The sequence below is a fragment of the Hibiscus syriacus genome, unplaced genomic scaffold (assembly GCF_006381635.1).
Source record: "Hibiscus syriacus cultivar Baekdansim isolate YM2019G1 unplaced genomic scaffold, ASM638163v2 tig00112215_pilon, whole genome shotgun sequence".
Taxonomy (NCBI): Eukaryota; Viridiplantae; Streptophyta; class Magnoliopsida; order Malvales; family Malvaceae; genus Hibiscus; species Hibiscus syriacus.
Window position 1 is genome coordinate 2,019,581 of NW_024063268.1, and position 23,570 is coordinate 2,043,150.

Genomic DNA, 23,570 nt, shown 5'->3' on the forward strand with positions numbered 1-23,570 from the left:
TACTTGATTCTTGATGATCCAACATTTGAACATAGCCAAAATCATCTAACATTAGTAATGAGTAACTTTACTAAATAATAAGCATCAAAGCATATATACAACCATCAGTAAAAATTTGACATCCTAGTAGTATGTATACATTCTTAACTAAATTTAGACTTATTTCTTGTCTAAAAACGGCTAAACCTATAGCTCTGATACCAATAAATGTAACACCTACGACCCGTATACTTATACCAATACAGGTTATAGATGTCACATGAATTATTTAAAACATTTCCCAATTTAAAAGTGGATAAAATTTATTTTTCCAAAATGTAGCTATTATTATAAAATATTAAATCACATAAAATTATCTTATAGTAATCATAATATATATATTTATCAAATATTAGTAATCATAATATATATATTTATAAAATACGTCCATTTATAATAACAATACTGAATAATATCATTTATGTAGAAATAGAGTAAAACAATATAGTTTAGTCATTACAACCATTTCCAAAATAGTTAACAGAGCAACTATGACATTTATAAGTACATGCAACTAAATATGTCAAAATCACATCAAAGGATGTCTTACTGATATTGTATTATACTCCGGATGTTTGATATTGCTCTGTACTCCTTACTTCTACTCATGACATTTACCTATGCGTGAAAATCATCACACGCTAAGTATATACTTAGTAAGGCAATTAAAAATAATAAACAATGCAATACAAATCATGCATGAAATTACACGTCATTTTCCAATGAAATAAATCACCTTATACGCATGACCAATATTTTACCATAATCCCAAGATAATAATATCTTTATAATCATTTTACTAATAACCATAGCCCAATTGTAAATCTATGAAAACCTTGGGTACTCGAGTAAAATATATATACATCGTAGGCCTAAACTTGCATTAAGCTTACGCTCTAGTGCTAATCCGGATATGATATGTAAGGTCGTGCCCATCACCTATACTAGGTTTACACTCTAGTGCTAATCCGGATATGACACATAAAGTCGTGTCCACCACCTGCACTTAGTGTCCTTACACACTAGTGCTAATATAAACCTGCAGCTGCTATATGCTATGGCATACTAACTATACCCTGTCCTTCAACAACTTACTTGGGCATATAGTATGAATCATTTCATCCATAGCATCATATTCCCATATAATTAACATTAGGGCAGTTCATACCCAAATAACATTCATATCGATACATATGTTAGTATTGTACTAACATAAATACATTTCTAAAATAAATTCCATAATCATACTTGAAACCTATTCACCACCAAATACTTTAACACTTATTAATTCTTTTTAATTTTGGCACCAACTTTTCCAATTTATATAAAATGGTCCTTCACCATTTTACCACTTAAACTTTAAATACTAAAATTCCATCATTGAAAGTATTATCAACCAAGTACACATACAAAGGCATAATTACAATAAACACTCCCAAATAATTCGAAATTTGCATTAAAATACCAAACTTTATAAACTTCCAAAATGATCAAATTTCACATTCTAACACTCATTTCAATACCCAAACATAAATTTCTAGAATAGTACATCAATTATATAACAATTACATAACAACCCATCAATTTTCTAAAATTGCCGAATTGGTCCCCCAACTTTTCCAAAATTATAGTATGATCCTCAAATTTTCTAAGGCTTGTAGAATACTTCCTACATCATTTCCAGCCCTTACATAATTTTCCCATAATTTTTCTCATCCATACAAGCCATGACCAAATACTCTAAAACTCTAAAACTAGGGTTTTCATGATTTTGTTCAATTTTGATTCGATTCAAGCATGAAATCAACTTCCATCCATCCTTATAACATCTCTAAAATTAAAAACATAATCAAATTTCATCAAAACACAAAGTTCTATAACTCCATATTTTGACTGAAAATCATAGAAGAATTTATAGTAAGATTGAACATGTTCTAATCATCATACAAGCTTGATATGTATCTACAACCTCAAAAACATAAATAATCATCATCAATTTCATAAAATCTAATATGAACATAAACCATAGAATTTGCGTAGATCGATTTTCTATTTCACGGCATAACTCAAAATCCGAAGGAAATTGCTTAAAAATTGAAATGAAACTTTCTCTCTCCTTTGGAGAAGTTCACGGCCTTGGAGAAAAAAGATGAACAAGGTTGAATGAAATGTTCGGTAAATTTCATCTTAATTTACCTTTAATTTAACCTTAAATGAATATTTTATTCATTTAATTGAGAAAAGACAAAAATTACCCTTAATGAAACTTCATATTTACCATAAAACCAAGACACCTCAACCTTATCATCTTCTACAAGTCAAATATGGACAAATTCTTTCCTACTTTATCGTTTTGCCCTTGCAATTTCCCAAAAATTATAATCTTGTCACTTTAATCAAACGTTCCAAATTTAACATGGGATTAAATCCTCAAATCCAATGGTTTATATTATTTTATATCATTTTAAAATGTGAAAATAATATTTTTATGCCTAATTTATCATCCTTCAAATTTTCCCGAAATTTATATTCAATCTGATTTACCGATTTCTTACATGACTTTAACCCTTTTTAGTTTTCAACATGAATTTTGGATCAATAATCTAATTTCAATAAAACCCCACTTTCAATAGTAAATACCCATTATGGAATAAAAATTCTTTTTGGAAAATTACCACTTAGGTCCTTGAATTTTTTCCAAGTTTTATACTTTGGCCACTAAACTTTCAAAAATTACATTTTGGTTACTAACCAAAATTTTGGGTATTACATATATAGTTGAGATTCGAAAGCTTGGAGAAGATGGTCCCAGGGAAAATACCAAACAGACCGGTGTCAGACAGATCATGAAGTTTCAATCCACGTGGGAGGAACTTCAAATTGGTTGAATTTACAGTGAACATATTCCCAGACAAAACCAAAGTGGATAACATGTTTAAAGAAGCTAGAGGATTGAAAAATATTGTCCCATAGAGGTTACATTGGTTAAGTTCATGATGAACCACTCTTCCTAAAGAACATTTAACTATATACCGGATGCATGGACTCGTTCCAAGCTTCCAACCCGATAAAACTCCGGTCGGGTCGTTACCGATCATCTTCTTGAATGTGAGAAGATCCGCTGCATCGATTTTGATCGACGGAACCACTGCATCAGAAACTGAAACGGGATAAGTATCACCAAAAAATAATAGTAAAGTTTAACTGGTTTGATTACCATTGATGAAAAACACAATTGAGAAAAAAGAGAGAGATGAAAAGAGAAGCTTTAGACAAAAAGATGTTGCTTTTTTCTAATATAATACTCGACTCAACATAAAATCTTTAATACTAGTTCCTTTCCATTGATGTATACTTCAAATACTTTCATGGTTTCGGGAAGTACTAGAAAACGTAGAGGAGAAAGCATGAAAAAACAACTCAAGAAGAAATTACATGTCAAGAGGGGATGAAGAAGGTGTTTGATAAAATGTGTGAGAGACATAACGTATATGTTAAATTACATTTCAAGCATGCTGGCCCAGGTTCAACTCCCCACAAAAACATGTTTTGTTTAGTTTAAATTTAAACTAATATAGTTTTAACACGTGTCATCATCTTATTGGAAAAAATACTAAATAAAAATATAAAAATATTAAGAATAATATTTTAATTTGTATCTAAAAATCTGATGTGAAACTGCCACATCATCTTCTATCATGACCTGGACACGCCACATCAGTGTTTGGGTTCTTGTGTTCTTGTTTGGTCAGTACCATGCGTTAACATCAGTTGACTAACGATTTTCATCCAACAATGGTGTTTTTTGACCCAAAATGAAACGGTTGGGGTCAAATGTTCCAAAAAAAAAAATAATACGGACAAATTTGACAATACTGTGAAACATTAGGGTTATTTTATTGCATTACGCCGAATCTTTATTTGTTTATTTGTTTGATATTTGCATCTTTGGATCGTATTGCGCTCTCTGGCTTATCATTTACTTTCTTTTTTTCAGATTGTGAGAAATTGGGTTTGAAATTCGAAAGATCTTTATATACATTAACAAATATAATTTATAGAAATTTACTTTTCAAATTGTTTTAAGGATATTTACATAAGTGTTATCTATAAGAACCTAAAATTGTGATAATCAAACCGATTAATTTTTTTTTATAAAAAATTTCATGGATGGTCAACCTTCTTGATGTTAGTCTGATTTGGAATGATCTATTTATGTTTCGTGGGTTTGATTAAGTTAATGTTATGAGTAATGATTTTTAATTTCTAACGTAGAGGATTTGTACAAACCAAGTGGCCTCTATGATAGAGAAATTGTTGTTATTCATTGAGAACCTTAGATTCGAGCACCATAAATGTCAGGAGTGTGAACCTTCAATGTCTAAAGGTTGAAAGCTATTTTTGAACAAATACTGTCTTATAATTGCTCATATTAAAAAAATAAAAAATAAAGGTCATACTCTAGATAGAGCATAATATCACTACTAAGACCAAGGAAATTTGAAACAACCGACAGCAAACTAACAATGATTCATAATTGATTCTTAATCTTAAAGAAGGATAACCAAACCGAACCAGCAAGTCTTATGTGGTTGGCTGGCTCTTAAACAAGGATATTGAGCAAGCACTTTGACATACTTAAGTAAATTAAAACAAACTTGAAAAACACCATGCAAGGTTTCATATGTTGTCAGTTCTTCTGCATGTAATGACAGCCACAGAAAAATTATAATCTGCATCCCTAAAACAAGTAAAGAGGAAGTGCATGGATTGTGTTACATGATGAGACAAAGATAAGCAAGATTCCTAACCTCTTTTTCTTGTGTTCAGCATACGAGTATGCGACCTAGACGTCAATAAAAATAACCCCGATATTTCTGTGATACACATAAGCATTTCTTTCTTTCATATGTGTTGTTATTACTGGTCTCGTTTGAATGTGGAGTACCATAATCATATGTCAACTCCATCATAGGAGGTACGTGTTTCTATGCAAAGAAACACATACGGAGATAAGCTTCATTGTTATACTCATACATGATTGGCTGCCAAAAAATATTTGGGGTGCAACTATGATTCATAAATCGAGCTACATTTCCGATGTTCTTTGCACTTATGTATAGGGGAGATGGACTAAAATGATCTTCAGTGTGAAGACACTTAATTTCGTCCTTCCATGTTTATATTTTAAATAATATTACATATTATAACATTATTAATTTTATCTACATTTGCAGGCCCAATGTTCGACCCAGTTTACACAAGACCTAAATATGTGGTCCAGCACACGTGACCCACTGGAGCTAGGGTTTCCAGAACCCTAGCAGCTTCCCCATCCAGCGCCGCATCACCAAGACTCCAGGGCTATCACGTCACTCCAATTCCCCTTTCCCACAGCCGCATGTCTCGCCCAACAACTCACATCATCGGCACAGGGATCTCGCAACAACACCAACGACCCACGAAACCAAGTTAGACTAGGAATCAAATACTTAGATTCTAGGCTATAAATAAGACATGTAATCCAAACATTGGGGGGGATTTTTACACTAGAGATCATACGATTACAGCCGAGAATACGCTAGCAAACCCAAGGCAAACCGAAGCTTTTGTAAAACATTTCTAAAGGAAATAAAAAGAGAGGTAGCGTTTTACCCTGTTCGCTTTATCTTCACCCGCATGCTAGCTTATCTTTGCCTTTTTTATCATTCAAAGAATACACGGCCGATGAACAGGGAGAATCTTTCAAAACTCTGAATCTAGATCTACTCCCCGAGGCTCGTTTTTTTGTTAAAAAATTTCAATTTTTGAAAGGTACGCGCAAAAGGCTTTCGAACTGTAAAAAAAAAGTTTGATTTTGACGCCGTCGAACGGCGGCGGCGAGCGGCGCTCGACAGCCGATTTTTGGGTTCACATGAACCCCACGGCGGCGTTCATCGCAAGGATGAACAAATGAGAGCGTTTTGGATGGGGGAGGAGCTCTCTCGTTTTTCAAATGGTTGAAATGATGATTTCAGGCCGAAATTTGGCTTTTATAGTATCCATGAGCCCGACCCGATGACCCAAACGGATCCCCTAGGGGATCCGCGTGTTTTTAAATAAAGAGGGCAAATCTGGTTTTTCGTCCTCCCTCGTTTTAATTACTTCATTTTGGCCCCAAACCGGTTTTAATTCCCTCGGTTATCCTTGAATTCGGCCACTAAATTTCATTTTTATTTCAATATAACCCTCATTACATATACTTAATTATATTTTTATTATTTATATATACATATTTTTGTGTTTTTAATACTATTACAATTTTGGGTCTTTTATTTTACTATATATACGTGTATATATTTATTTATTTCAATTTTGGGTCTTTTATTTTACTATATATACGTGTATATATTTATTTATTTTTATTTTCGTTATTTATTTTATATTTTATGTATATATTTAATTATATTATTCTATTCATTTTCTATAATTTTGTTTATTACTATTATATTATGTTGCTTATTATTTCATTGTTTTTGTTTTTACAGTATTGTCATTCATTTTTGTCTTTATTATTTATATATATATTATTGTATTATATTACATTTTTTTCTTTATTGTATGTATTTCATTACCTTTCTATCTAACCCATTTTTTCCCTAAAGGGGTACGCTTTTAAATCTATCAGAGGTAAGTAGGTAGGATCGAAACTTTACCTTTTAATTTAATTTTCAATTTTCTTAATTTAAGACAACTGGAAATTACGTAGTACCGAAAGGGCGGTTCAAGGGTGCTAATCCTTCCTTGACCGTAACCGACTCCCGAGCTCGACATATTTCTGGTAATACGCAGATCAGGTAAGAAATAGGGTATCCGATCAACCTATTTATTTTTAAATAAATGATCGGTGGCGACTCCAATCCACATTTTCCTAAGTTGAAGCCCGATTCCGGGGCCCAACCGAAAGACGGTTCCGACAGCTTGGCGACTCCGCTGGGGACCAGGTAAGTGAGTCAGGCTAAGGTAATTTCCAGTTGTCTTTTTAACAAAAAGGGTAAGTTTGAATTTTAAGGTAATTTTTTGATCCTTATTACTTACTTTTGATTATATTTTCGAGTAAATAGTTGGACTAATCATTTTCTCATGATTTCAGCCTTCAAAGATTTTTCATCTAAGGCTCTAAACCCGAGCTCCAAACCCGTTTTAAGTGGGGGTGAAAGCGACGCCTTTGTGTGAATTTATTCACCGTATGGGCCTAGCAAGTAGCCTTCGGGATTCATATACCTTATGCCTTCGTGTGAATTTATTCTCCGTATGGGCATAAGGGAATGTGTCCTCTCGAGTTTAACTTAGTCCACACAAGCCTGTGATGGGTTTAGGACTAAGGGTTTGGTCGGCCCAAGAGGGTGCCATCAAGGAGAACTCGGGTACCATTTTTTAGAACCTAAACCGAGAGACTTTGAATAAATAGAGCCTACCCAAAACCACATTCAAAAACCTAGGACATTTCTTTCCTAACCTTTTTTTTCCTTTACCATTTATTTTTTATTATTTTTTTTATTTATTTCCATTTTACTAACTTTTTTTTGCCTTTGTGTTTGTTTTTAGCATTTGCATCATAACAAGAGGCCATTGATCCCTAAAAAGGTGTTTATTAAAACTCAAATAATCTGAATCCATGGACAAAGGTGTTGTAATTCAAGAGATTGAAAACACTGAGGCACGACTATGGTCCGAGAAGGCTCAAAGTGAAAAGGGAGACAATCTTCAAGGAAGCTATGTGTCAGAGTTGGTTCGCTACACCCCTATCAGCCTAAAACAGAACAATGTACAAGAACTTCGAGATATCTGGGACAGTTGGAAGAATGATCGGAGACAGAAGTTCAGCCAACGGTACGGTGACATTGCACTCTTGCTTCATGTTAAGACTGATGAGCCCTTAATCAGAGCCATGGTTCAATTCTGGAACCCAGGATATAGTTGCTTCACTTTTAACCAAGAGGACATGGTGCCCACCATCGAAGAATACACTACACTGCTGCATTGTGAAAGCATCAAGCTTGAGCGAGCCTACATTAAACACATCAAAAGCCAGCCCTTCAAGAATGCACTGGCCAAAGTTGCAGGAGTAGATGAGAAATGGGTAATCGATCGGACTCAGCGTAGAGGCAGTGGAGAAGGAATTGAATGGATCCACATAAAGAAAATATAAAAAACCACCCTGATGAGTGGAAGACTATAGACCTTTTTGCACTGGGTCTGTACGGTTTGATCATCTTTCCGAAAGCTTTGGGGTGCATTGACGCTGCCGTGGTGGAACTATTTGAGCAACTTTCTAAACGAGTTAACCCAGCACCAGCCATCTTGGTCGAGACCTTTCGATCTCTCAACCATTGCCGAAGAACTGGCGGAGGAAGATTCACCGGGTGCATTCAGCTCCTTCAGGTCTGGATTCACAGCCACTTCTGGAAGACTAACGGGGTTGCCTACCGCCGTTTCAGCACCACCTATTCACCTCTAGGTGAATTTATCACCTTAAAATGGCATGAAGGTGCCTCGAAGGAAAAATGGATGAAGGTCTTTACGCATCTTCAGGACCGGGATATTGTCTGGAGAGCCCCCTGGCTATTTCTCAGTGACGTTCTTTTCCGATGTGGTGACTCTGACACTGTGACCTTACTTGGACTTTGGGGAGCAGTCGGGTATGCTCCGCTATTAGCACTTAGACAGTATGGAGCACATCAGTTTGTCCCAGCAACATGCGGGTTGGCTAGGTCAGAGTTTGAGTATCACGGCGATAGCTATAAGAAGATGATCAAAGAAGCAACCGATTCGTGGAGGAAAGTATTCCGAATGGATGTTGTAGCTGCCAGAAGCATGCTCACTCCGGATTATATGGAGTGGCGAAGATTGAGAAAGAATGACAACATCCCTGTGCCAGACTGTGATGACACCCGGACCATGGAAGAACATCTCAGGCATGTCCCTTCTGAACTCGAGATAGCCAAGACCGAGTTTGAAGCCGTGAATAGTGAGCTGAAGCAAAGGATAAAGGAACTTGAAGCCGAGCACTATCAGTGGAAGCTAGATGCTGACTCTCAGAAAGATCGGACAGATAAACTGGAAAGAGAACAGAAAAGAGTATGTTTTGAGTTCGAAGACTTGAGAAAGGGGTATCAAGATAAGGTCAAGGATAACGCCAAATTGAAGGTAACCTCTGAATACTGGAAAGATGAGGCTCATAGCTTGAAAAGGAAGTTTGAGGGGCCTGATGAGAGAGCTTGGAAGGAACAGATGAAGACTGCCCAAAGACGCTTGGCAGATAGTCAATATCAGAACCAGCGCTTGAGAGTTCGGGTAGCTGACTTAGAAAAATAGCACGAGAAAGATGGCAAGACAATAGCTGAGTTAGAAGCTATTGTAGATGGGTTCAAGAGGCAAGCAAACGAGCTTCAGATGGTGCCCTTCGACGGAGGATTACAATGGCGTTTCTGTTGGGAACAAGCACAGCGAAGGGTGAGGGCCCGAGATGCAACCATCCAAGATTTCCTGGATCAAGTGCAAAAAGCAGCCCGTCATCTTCACGATCTAGCAAGGGAAGCTGGAGTGGTTCGACAGGGCATTCAACCAATGACAGATGAAGGCATAAGACTTATCAACCTACTGGAAGCTGTTCGGGGTCTAGAGGATTTAGTCCGAATGTACCTTTAATTTGTTTGTATGTCTCTTAAAAGATAAAACATTTTTGTCTGAATAAGGGTTATTTATAATAATGAACACTTTTCTGGATCAATGCCTCCAATTGCATACATCATGCAATGCATTTCTTGCGTTTTATATTTGATCAATGCCTCCAATTGCATACATCATGCATTGCATTTCTTGCGTTTTATATTTCATGTTTGTTTATTTTATATTTTCCATGTTTTTACATTCGTATTAACTAACAGAACATGTCTCAGAAACCAAGCTTACCACCGCAAGCAATAGATACGCATCAACCTCACAACACTCGTGCAAAGAAAAAACAAATGGATGTCAGAATAGAAAAACTCGAGGAGAACATGGCAAGACTTCAAAAGGAATTGGAGGACAAGATGGCTCAGAACAGTCAACGTACCATGGAGTCCATAAAAAAAGTACGGAGTCCCTAGTCGACCAGATCGTGGCTAAGTTATCTGGTTTACAACAACAGACAAGTGCATCCGGAGAAGCTCCATCTGAGGGGATAACCATACCACCGACCCCACAAGTGGTTGTCTCATCCGGGACCTTACCCGTACTGCAAGGTGACTCATCTGCTGCTAGAGGGAAAGCTGTATCAGCGGCAAATTTATAGACTTCTGCGACAAAGCCTGACAGTCATCTGGACGACTGCCCTATCCCGGATTTTGACGAGGAGGATAAGGTGAAGAAGATGGAAGAAAAGATCAGGATGTTAGAAGACCAAATGAAGATGGTCCAGGGAGACCATGATTATTATGGTATTGATGCGATAGAACTAAGCTTGGTTCCCGATTTGGTGCTTCCACCAAAATTTAAGGTTCCTGAGTTTAAGAAGTTCGACGGGAACAGCTGCCCTTCGGCCTATATCACTATGTTCTGTCGGAAGATGACAGGGTACGGGGGAAATGACCAACTCCTGATCCATTGCTTTCAGGAGAGCCTATCCGGTTCAGCTACTCGGTGGTACAACCAGCTTAGCCGGACTCATATCAAGACATGGAAAGACTTAGCCAAGTCTTTCTTGGAGCAGTATAAGCATATCAACGATATGAGACCAGACCGGGTCATGTTACAAAGCCTAGAGAAGAAACACAATGAGAGTTTCCGACAGTACGCACAGAGATGGAGGGATTTATCTGTGCAAGTTCATCCACCCTTGGATGAAAAGGAAACAAGAAAGCTGTTTGTACAGACCTTGAAGGCACCTTACTTCGGGCACTTGGTAGCAATCACGTCGGGAAGTTTCTCAGATTTAGTCATGGCCGGTGAAATGATCAGTTGGCCATTAAACAAGGAAAGATTGAGGGAGGAGACTCCAGTAAAAAACCTCCCATGAAAAACAAAGAGCAAGAGATCAACCATGTAAACACCTACAGCGTCAGCAAGGGGGTTACGATCTCAAGCTCAAATTCCACAGCAACTGTACCATCCGGTACTTCTAGAGAGAACCAGAGAGAACCAAGAAGAGAAAGGGAAAGGGAGCAGTTTGACCCCATTCCCATGACGTATAAAGAATTATACCAACATCTCTTCGACACTCATGCAGTGTCGCCTTATCCTATGAATCCAATAAATCCCCCTTACCCGAAATGGTATGACGAGAACGCTCACTGCGAATACCATGGCGGTGTGAAGGGGCATTCGATTGAAAGTTGTCTCGCATTCAAAAGACTTGTGCAACGAATGCGGAACAAGAATTGGATCACTTTCAACTCCGGAGCACCAAACGTCGCCCAGAATCCCTTACCCAATCATCAGGAGACAGGAATCAATGTCGTTACTACCAAAGGGGGCAAGAAAATTAAATCGAGTGTTTCAGAGATCAAATCTCCTTTGGCTTGGATATGGAGCCAAATGGTAAGGGCGGGGCTTCTTACACCATACCCAGATACGACAGAAAAGGGAGATGGTAACCATTGTTGTTACCACAACCTAAAAGGGCATAAAGTGCAAGATTGCCCAGAGTTCAGATCATTTGTCCAGCTCATGATGAACCGGAAAGAGCTGAAGTTTTACGAAGAAATTCAAGATTCTTTGGAAGCAGATGTTTGTGCCACCGGAGAATCATCAGACAGGAGACTTGGTAGGGGTAGTCCTTTGATAATTACCCCTAAGGCAAATATGACGGTGACAACACCAGCCAAGGTGGTAATCACAGCACCTCGACCTTTTCAATATAAGGACAATCGGCAAGTGCCATGGAAGTACGAATGCCAGGTGAGTACTTCCAAAGGATGCGATAGCAAAGTGGGGCAAAGACCACTTGAGCCATTCAAAGAAGATGTGCTAGTTGTCAATGAACCTATAAAGGAGGAAGAAGCTAAAGAGTTCCTCAAGATCTTAAAGCACAGTGAGTACGGCATTGTAGAGCAGCTCCACAACTTACCTACACGTACTTCAATGTTAGCACTATTTTTAAACTCGGAAGCACACCGAGAAGCGCTGTTGAATGTCCTTAATCAAACGTTCGTGCCACAAGACATATCAGTCAGCAAGATGGATCGACTGGTGAACAGTATTCAAGCTGATAATCTCATATCGTTTTTAGATGATGAGATTCCATCCGGAGGAAGAGGCTGGACAAAGGCGTTACACATTACTACCTACTGTAAGGGACACGCTTTACCAAGCGTCTTAATCGATAATGGTTCAGCCCTGAACGTGATGCCTTTGGTTACATTGAAGAGGCTACCGATAGATACCTCTCATATGAGAGCTTGTTAGAATGTGGTCCGAGCATTTGATGGGACCAAAAGAGAGGTAATCAGAAAGATCGAGGTACCATTGACCATCGGACCAGCCACCTATGATGTTGAGTTCCTTGTGATGGATATCATGCCGTCCTATAGCTGTCTTTTGGGAAGGCCATGGATTCACCAAGCTGGTGCAGTACCCTCCACGTTGCACCAAAAAGTCAAATTTGTTATTGACGGGGCCTTAGTAATTATCAACGCTGAGGAAGATATCGTGGCAAGCGTGACCACGGAGGCTCCGTACATCGAAGTAGACGAGGAAACAGTAGAATGTTCATTCCGCTCCTTGGAGTTTGTGAATGCCACATTTGTGGCAGAAGGAAAGAGGATCCCAAGACCCCGACTCTCCAAATATACAAGGATGGAGATCAAGCAAACCCTGGGCCGAGGCGCCAGAACCGGGAGAGGTGTTGGGAAATATTTGCAAGGAATGATCAATCCTGTCCTTTCTATCTCAAAATTAGACCAGTTTGGGCTCGGTTTCCAACCCAGTTATCATGAAAAGAGAAAGGAGATCCAAAAGAACCGGGAGAGAAGATTGGCCAGATTGACTGGAAACAAACTCCAATGTAAGCCTATGACATTCCTGCCTCTTTTCAGAACATTCAAATCAGGTGGTTATGTGTTTGAGACCACCATATCCGTGTTAGAAACGGCTCTGGAAGATTTGAACATCAATGCCGTGACCACAGAAGATGTTGACAACGGAGATAGATCCGGGATATGCCCTCTGCCACCCGGGTTCGTGCCTAGCAGTTGGTTGGTGGAAGAACTACCTGTGGTTTACAAGAGTCTTTTAGAGTAATATTCGAACTATCCCTATTTGCCTATACCCGGGGTAATAGGTGATCTTTTGTAAGGGTAAATAAACATTTTGTTTAAGTTTAATAAAAGATGCATTTTTCTTTTTCCAGGGCAAACAAATTTTTCTTTTATTTTTGAATTCATTGTCTATTTCCTTCATTCCAGTACTTCATTTCCACTTACCCTCGAAGTTAATTCTTGACTGTTCCGTGTGGGATATTATCCTCTCACACATGCACATTCTTCTTCTTTCAGGTCCACAGATAATGATAATATAGACACTGATGATCCTGATCAGGAAGTGGATTTTTAATCAACCATTTGTCTTGGGGAATTTGATGAATGCGATAATGAAGGGGAGTGCAACTTGCCTACTGAATTGTTGAGGATGATAGAAAGAGAAGAAAAACAAATACTACCACATGAGGAGTCGATTGAAATCTTAAATTTGGGCACTGAAGAAGATCGAAAGGAGGTTAAAATCGGCACAACTCTTTCGACTGAAGCAAGACAAAACCTGGTAGTCTTACTTCAGGAGTACAGAGATGTGTTCGCTTGGTCGTATCAAGACATGCCGAGACTAGACACAGATATGGTGGTTCACAAATTGCCAATCAAATCAGAATTCAAACCTGTGCAGCAAAAACTGAGAAGAATGCGACCAGAAATGCTCCTTAAGATCAAGGAAGAAGGCAAGAAGCAATTTGATGCCGATTTTCTTCAAGTAGCCAAATACCCGGAGTGGGTGGCCAATATAGTGCCTGTGCCGAAGAAGGACGGGAAAGTACGCATGTGTGTCGATTACCGGGACCTTAACAAGGCAAGTCCCAAGGACAACTTTCCTCTGCCACACATAGACACTCTGGTGGATAATACAGCCGGGAACGCCTACTTTTCATTCATGGATGGATTTTCGGGGTACAATCAGATCAAGATGCATCCCGAAGACATGGAGAAGACCACTTTCGTCACAATGTGGGGAACTTTCTGTTACAAAGTGATGCCTTTCGGATTAAAGAATGCTGGGGCAACATATCAGAGAGCTATGGTGACCCTATTCCACAACATGATGCATAAAGAAATCGAGGTTTATGTTGACGACATGATTGTCAAGGCACAGACTGAGAATGAACATATCGAGAATTTGAGAAAGCTCTTCCAGAGATTGAGGAAATTCCAGTTACGGCTGAACCCTAGCAAGTGTACCTTCGGGGTGACATCCGGGAAGCTATTAGGCTTTGTAGTCAGCAGAAAAGGCATTGAGGTTGATCTAGATAAAGTCAAGGCTATCCAGAGTCTACCTCCACCACGAACACAAAAGGAGGTCTGAGGTTTTTTAGGAAGATTGAATTACATAGCTCGGTTTATATCTCAATTAACCGACAAGTGTGATCCAATCTTTTGCCTTCTTCGAAAAAACAGCCCTGGAGCATGGGATGAAAACTGTCAGATTGCATTCGAGAAGGTAAAAGAGTACTTATCTCACACTCCTATCCTGATGTCCCCTATCCCAGGCAAACCTCTGTTCTTATATCTCTCCATATTCGAGAACTCCATGGGGTGTGTCCTGGGTCAACATGACGAGTCCGGGAAGAAGGAAAGAGCCATCTATTATCTAAGCAAGAAATTCACCGATGGCGAGATCCGATATCCTCCTATTGAGAAGGTTTGTTGTGCTCTGGTCTGGGCTACAAAAAGACTCCGGCAATACATGCTGTATCACACTACTTGGCTGATTTCCAAGTTAGATCCGTTAAAATACATGATAGGTGTACCTGTTCTATCCGGAAGGTTAGCACCATAGCATATGCTTTTGTCTGAATTCGACATCGAATATGTGAGCCAAAAAGCGGTAAAAGGTAGTGCCATATCCAATTTTTTGGCAAGCAGAACTGATGAGAGCTATGAGCCGCTGGACTTTGATTTCCCAGACGAAGACTTAATGACCATATCTTTAGAAGAAGCAAGCATTTCAGCGGACAGTTCCTGGAGAATGCACTTCGATGGGGCATCAAATGCACTAGGACATGGCATCGGGGCAATCCTAATCTCCCCAGAAGGGAATCACTACCCATTTACCAGCAGACTGAACTTCGATTGCACCAATAACATGGAAGAATATAAAGCCTGTGTCTTGGGAATTCGGGCTGCACTGGGGCAAAATATAAAGACTTTGCGGGTGTATGGAGACTCAGCCTTAGTAATCTATCAGCTCCGAGGAGAGTGGGAAACCAAGGATACAAAGCTGTTAGAGTACCGAAAACTAGTGTTGGATCTGCTCGAAGAGTTCGACGAAGTCACCTTCCGCTACGTGCCGAGAGAAGAAAATCAAATGGCTGACGCTTTAGCTACCTTGGCAGCCACATTCAAGGCTGGCGGGGAGTCTGAAATGATGCCAATTAACATGCAGTCGCATGAGTACCCGGCTCATTGTTACCAAATTGAAGAAGTGAAAGACACTAAGCCTTGGTACTACGACTTTCTGGAGTATATCAAGCATCGGAGTTATCCAGAAAAAACCACTGAAATCGAGAAGAGAACCCTTAGAAGGTTGGCAGCTGGATACGTCCTTGACGGAGAGGTTTTATACAAGAAAAGCCATAACCAAGTTCTGTTAAGGTGCGTCGATGCTAAGGAGGCAAAAATGATAGTGGAAGAAGTACATGATGGAGTTTGTGGAGCACATGCAAATGGGCATATGATGTCAAGACAAATAATGAGATGCGGATATTTTTGGTCCACACTGGAAAGCGATTACATCAACTATGCTAGGAGATGTCATAAATGTCAGATTTATGGAGACAAGATAAATGTTCCACCTCATCCGCTTCATGTAATGACGTCACCATGGCCTTTCTCTGTGTGGGGCATGGACGTTATCGGGCAAATCCATCCGAAGGCTTCGAATGGTCACCGTTTCATTCTCGTAGCAATTGACTATTTCACGAAATGGGTAGAGGCTGCATCATACGCCAGTGTCACTCAATCCACTATTTGCAAGTTTCTGAAGAAAGAAATTATATGTCGGTATGGTCTACCTGAAAGGATTATCACCGATAACGCAACCAACTTGAACAACAAGATGATGAGTGCTGCTTGCGAACAGTTCAACATAAAACATCACAATTCCACTGCTTACAGACCAAAGATGAACGGAGCAGTAGAAACAGCAAACAAAAATATTAAGAAGATAGTGGAGAAAACGACTGAAACTTACAAAGACTGGCATGAGAAGTTGCCTTTTGCTTTGTTCGCTTATCGAACCTCGGTACGAACTTCGACTGGGGCAACTCCATTTTCACTAGCCTATGGAATGGAGGCGGTGCTACCCATTGAAGTCGAGATTCCGTCTCTCAGGGTCGTGTCAGAAGTCAAACTGGATGATGTAGAGTGGGCACAATCCAGATATGATCAGCTTAATCTGATAGATGAAAAAAGACTGAAAGCCATTCATCATGGTCAAATCTATCTGAAACGAATGATCCGAGCACATGACAAAAAGGTGCGCCCAAGAATATTCCGCGAGGGAGATCTGGTGCTAAAATGAATTTGGCCAGTCTAGAAAGATTTCCGAGGAAAATGGACGCCAATTTGGGAAGTACCTTATGTCTTGAAAAAGGCTTTCTCCGGAGGAGCCCTCATCCTGGCTGAAATGGACGGACCTGAACTGTCACATCCCATCAACTCGAACGCAGTCAAGAAATACTTCGCTTAGGATGAAAACCCGAGAGGGCGTCCTAAGTTGAAAAAAAAAAGAACGTTTAGGGTGAAAACCCGAAAGGGCGCCCTAAATTGAGAAAAGAAAAAGAAAAAGAGGAAAAAGAGAATAAAAGAAGAGAAAATAAGGTGGGTTCAAGATGAAAACCCGAAAAGGGCGTCTTGCAACCAAGGATGAGTCCAAGTCGAAAACCCGGAAAGGACGATTTGGGTATTAACAGTGGAAACATCCCGGCAGATGAATCTTCTACGAACTCAACAAATCGGAGAAATGTTGCACTCTCCCAAACGTTGTCGCATTTTCAAAAATCCTTTGGCAAAGGCTGCATTCAAGGTCACCAAACGACTTTTCAGCTCAGAAGTGCCCACATTATCGATATCTAAGACGTTCATTTACACATCATCGTGTATTCGTTTTCGAGAATGTTTGCCATGTATTATTTGTCCTTCTCCTCCCTTATGAATAAAGACCATCTTTCCTCTAATTCCTTTTGAGCATCTTGAATTAGATTTAAACTTAATGATTTATTTATTTTTTATGAAAGATAATCGCATATTACGGTACAAAGATTCATTGAAAAGTACAGGTACCCAAAAGCCGATCAAGGCTCATGCACATACTTGAGATAGTTGAGGAGTATCTCCCAAATCAAAAAAAAAAACAGAATGTGCACATCAGATTTAAACATTTGAAGAATTCAAGATCAGAGATCGGAACCTCAAGCTTTCAAAATCAAGAGTCAACAACGACAGGCCACCGGAGATCAAGATTTCTCTCCAGAGCCCAGAATAACATATGTTGCCTATACATTTTAGGCATACCTAAAAGCATGACATCCCTAACATCGCATATATGTATATCTTTGCAGGTTTTACCCAGAGTCAATTTTAACTTCACAACGAAGGATATTGGACTCCAGACAACGCAAGTTCAACTTCACGACAAAGGGACCGCTGGTTGTCAACAAACATTTCTCAAATTCAGAGCTAATTTCAACTTCACAACGAAGGATATTGGACTCCAGACAATGCAAGTTCAACTTCACGACGAAGGGACCGCTGGTTGTCAACAAACATTTCTCAAATTCAGAGCCAGTTTCAACTTCACAACGAAGGATATTGGACTCCAGACAACGCAAGTTCAACTTCACGACGAAGGGACCGCTGGTTGTCAACAAACATTTCTCAAATTCGGAGCCAATTTCAACTTCACAGCGAAGGATATTGGACTCCAGACAACGCAAGTTCAACTTCACGATGAAGGGACCGCTGGTTGTCAACAAACAACTTCTCAATTTCAGAGCCAATTTCAACTTCACGGCGAAGGATATTGGACTCCAGACAACGCAAGTTCAACTTCACGACGAAGGGACCGCTGGTTGTCAACAAACAATTTCCCAATTTCGGAGCCAATTTCAACTTCATAGCGAAAGATATTGGCCTCGAAACAGCGCAACTTACATTGGATTTTCAACTTCACGACAAAAGATATCCAATTCTCAGGCTCAAATTCATGACGAAGGAGCCATATACAATTCCAACTTCACAAACAGATTAACTCAACTTCACGACGAAGGGGTCATCTGTAACACAGTAACACCAAAGTCTTCAAGTCGAGTTTCAGCTTCACAACGAAGTATCTTTGGCTAGAAGACAATCCATGAGCTACTTCCAGTACTCTGAGTTCGATTTCAACTTCACGACGAAGGATTCAGGCTCAGAATTTTCTAGTTTCGACTCAACCTCACGACGAGGGGGTCATTTCGTATTGACAAAACAGTTTCCATATCGAATCTCAACTCTACGACAGAGGATATTCGATATGACCGAAATTTGTGTCTTTTAATCTTTGATCTATTATCGTTACACGATAATAAGCAAAGAGGGGTAGCTGAAGACACTTAATTTCGTCCTTCCATGTTTATATTTTAAATAATATTACATATTATAACATTATTAATTTTATCTACATTTGCAGGCCTAATGTTAGACCCAGTTTACACAAGACCCAAATATGTGGTCCAGTACACGTGACCCACTGGAGCTAGGGTTTCCAGAACCCTAGCAGCTTCCCCATCCAGCGCCGCATCACCAAGACTCCAGGGCTATCACGTCGCTCCAATTCCCCTTTCCCACAGCCGCACGTCTCGCCCAACAACTCACATCATCGGCGCAGGGATCTCACAACAACACCAACGACCCACGAAACCAAGTTAGACTAGGAATCAAATACTTAGATTCTAGGCTATAAATAAGACATGTAATCCAAACATTGGGGGGGGGGGTTTACACTAGAGATCATACGATTAAAGCCGAGAATACGCTAGCAAACCCAAGGCAAACCGAAGCTTTTGTAAAACATTTCTAAAGGAAATAAAAAGAGAGGTAGCGTTTTACCCTGTTCGCTTTATCTTCACCCGCATGCTAGCTTATCTTTGCCTTTTTTATCATTCAAAGAATACACGGCCGATGAACAGGGAGAATCTTTCAAAACTCTGAATCTAGATCTACTCCCTGAGGCTCGTTTTTTTGTTAAAAAATTTCGATTTTTGAAAAGTACGCGCAAAAGGCTTTCGAACTGTAAAAAAAAAGTTTGATTTTGCCGCCGTCGAACGGCGGCGGCGAGCGGCGCTCGACAGCCGATTTCTGGGTTCACATGAACCCCACGGCGGCGTTCATCGCAAGGATGAACAAATGAGAGCGTTTTGGATGGGGGAGGAGCTCTCTCGTTTTTCAAATGGTTGAAATGATGATTTCAGGCCGAAATTTGGCTTTTATAGTATCCATGAGCCCGACCCGATGACCCAAGCGGATCCCCTAGGGGATCCGCGTGTTTTTAAATAAAGAGGGCAAATCTGGTTTTCGTCCTCCCTCGTTTTAATTACTTCATTTTGGCCCCAAACCGGTTTTAATTCCCTCGGTTATCCTTGAATTCAGCCACTAAATTTCGTTTTTATTTCAATATAACCCTCATTACATATACTTAATTATATTTTTATTATTTATATATATATATTTTTGTGTTTTTAATACTATTACAATTTTGGGTCTTTTATTTTACTATATATACGTGTATATATTTATTTATTTCAATTTTGGGTCTTTTATTTTACTATATATACGTGTATATATTTATTTATTTTTATTTTCGTTATTTATTTTATATTTTATGTATATATTTAATTATATTATTCTATTCATTTTCTATAATTTTGTTTATTACTATTATATTATGTTGCTTATTATTTCATTGTTTTTGTTTTTACAGTATTGTCATTTATTTTTGTCTTTATTATTTATATATATATATTATTGTATTATATTACATTTTTTTCTTTATTGTATGTATTTCATTACCTTTCTATCTAACCCATTTTTTTCCCTAAAGGGGTACGCTTTTAAATCTATTAGAGGTAAGTAGGTAGGATCGAAACTTTACCTTTTAATTTAATTTTCAATTTTCTTAATTTAAGACAACTGGAAATTACGTAGTACCGAAAGGGCGGTTCAAGGGTGCTAATCCTTCCTTGACCGTAACCGACTCCCGAGCTCGACATATTTCTGGTAATACGCAGATCAGGTAAGAAATAGGGTATCCGATCAACCTATTTATTTTTAAATAAATGATCGGTGGCGACTCCAATCCACATTTTTCTAAGTTGAAGCCCGATTCCGGGGCCCAACCGAAAGACGGTTCCGACACAGTGGCATCTGAACTTTCCTCTCCTACCAAATCGGGTTCATAACTCCACTTGAAGGATTCATAGTGTCGGTTTGTATAAAAAATGTAGTCATCAATTCCCCCATATCCACCAGCTTGACTTGCCTTATTGTCAATAACTTCACCTGCGTATTCACAAATAAATGAACCTGCACGAATAGAGTCCACTGACCGCAGACCCCAACCCCTTTCTCTTGTCCTAAAAACTTCCAAGTGAAGTTTCAAACCAGTCTGTGAAACTCTATTTTTGCAGTTCCGACCGCATGGACAGGAGGGGCCACATTCATATATTAAGGGTTTTCGACACACTAGAACACCATTGGTAGTGCAAGGGAAATCACCTCCATTTTTTTGAATGCAGGAGTAGTTAGCATTTCCTGGTTGGAAAGCTTCACGGCAATCACAGCGCAGAGTAGAATGCACAGAGTTGAATGATCTCAAATACTTGACAGTAGGGAAATATGTGAAGTAAGCAGGTCCATTGTCATCATCAACCTCATTTACAGGTGAAACAGGTATGCTCTCTGCACCTGAAGTGAGGTCGGAAAGAATAAGTCTGACCCTTGAAGATACGCCTTCTTTCCTCCTCTGAATTTTTCCAAGTTGTAAAAGCACCAGTTTGGCCAGGGATCCTAGCAAGTTTATACTTGAACATATTGCAACCTGATTTTCCCTTCTCCATCCATGACTCTTGGATCTTGTAAAGCCCATCATATACATAGACCTTAGACGATTGATTGATAGTATCATTGAGACCCCGAATGACTCTTATTTCATTGCCTCTGTGCAAGCTCTTCTCCAAAGCAAGATTTCCCCTCTCAAGCTTCTGATCAGATGCTTCTTTATCTCTACCAGCAGTCCCACCTTGACCACTATATATCAAAATATCCGGATCTTCAGCATCATTATCATACCCTCCGTATGAGACAATGCTTAAAGCCACTAGTTCTCCTTCTAAATCACCCTTCATATAGTCGATTCCACCCATAGACTGACAATGTAATCCCACCAAACACAACTCGAATCAGAAGAAGAAAATGTCCCCAATTTCAACATCAGGGACTGCCCCAATTCTCTTTTTCATGTTAGTCCGCACCCCTTTGCTCATCATCGTGTTGCCAGATTTCAAATCTGCACGCTTAATAACACCAGAAGGCAATTCCATTGTGTCTTCTATTTGGCTAAGCTTTCTCCTAAGAGCATCAAACCTCAAAAGCACATTTTCAATCAGTTCCCTATTACCATCATCTCAATCAGATCGAAACTACTGGTAGCAGTGAAAGATAGCTTCGAAAATCTGTCCATCCTTTTCTTCTTCTTACAGAACTTGATCCGGCTGATTTTCGCTGGTGTATGTCCATTGGAGACAAATTTTCTGTCCTGAAGGACCTAATCAGCATGGCAGTTGAATTGATGCCATTCCGGCTAAGGTCGGGTGCAGATTCGGACACTGATGGTACACTAAATGGGAAAAAGGGCGAAAACCGGGCAGGGAAAGGACCATTAGGAGGAACACAAACAAAAGGATGGCCATAAGAAGAGTCCGGGAATTGAGGAACCAATATACGTAGCGGTTTTACATTCAAAACTTTCAATTTATCATTTGAATTTGTTAGAACAGTGTTTCCACTTAATCCTCCTTCCATTACAAACAAGAAATCAGTGAACGAAACCCAAAACCCAATTAAAAGCTTCAATATCCAACCAATCCTTTCATCCTCAAAACCCAGAAATCCCCATTTCAATTGTGCCGTCCTTGACTTTCTAATGCACAAAATCAATGTCCTGTGTGGAAACACAAATCAAGCTTTTTGGACAAAAAGGTGTGTTTTTCCCATTTCAAAATCAAAATCAAGAGTATATATTGATTTTGTTATGCCAAAAACATCATAAATAGAAGAAATAACCATTAACATGAACAAACAAGAGACAAAAGGATCTATAGTTTTAAAATAACGTTACCATTAACATGAATAATGTACATTTGTTTGACCTAAAACGTTTTCCGGAAAATGTTAGTGTTTGATTATAGGAAAATTGGTTGGTCAACGTAAAATATCTTACTGATCAACAAAATTTCCTTTGTGTTTTCTGGAAAATGACTTACGGTCTAATTTTCCGTAAATCATTTTCTGAACTTTTTACTTCAAATAAAAAATACTCAAAATAATTTATTTTATGAATTAATATTAATAAAGTATTTTAATATCATTTTAATGAAAATATTAATTATTGAAATATTTAAAATATATTTATTAATATTTCTAATAATATAATATTATATTTTTAATATTATAATAAAATAATCAATTATATTATAATAATATAAGATATTATATTTTTATTTTAATAATATATAATAAATTATTAATAAAAATTATTTTATTTATTAATTTCATAGAAATAATATTATTAAATTATAATGAATAATATTACTTATATATTTAATATTAATATAACAATCTAATAATATTTTAATAAAGATATTTAAAATATACTAATTAATATTTGTAAAATATAATATAAAACTATTAATTTAATAAATAATTAATATAATTTATAATATTTGTATTTCAATAAAATATACCAATATTAATATTTTTATTAATAAAATTATAAAAATAATATTTTAATAATAAATAAATTATTAATATTAAAAAATAATATTATGTTTTATGATAAATAATATTATTTATTGTATTTAATATTTATAATAAATAATTTTTAAAAAATTTATCAACTAGTGGAAAAAAGGTTTAAAAAACATCTTCCAAACATCGTAAATCGTTTTCTAGAAAATGTTTTTCAGAAAATATAATTTATTTTACGAA

General features: G+C 38.2%; 1 pseudogene; it reads right to left on the minus strand.

Annotated features, from left to right (window-relative positions):
- Positions 1-4,892: 4,892 nt before the first annotated feature.
- Positions 4,893-22,395, minus strand: LOC120175736 (annotated as a pseudogene).
- Between the last annotated feature and the right edge of the window lie 1,175 nt (positions 22,396-23,570).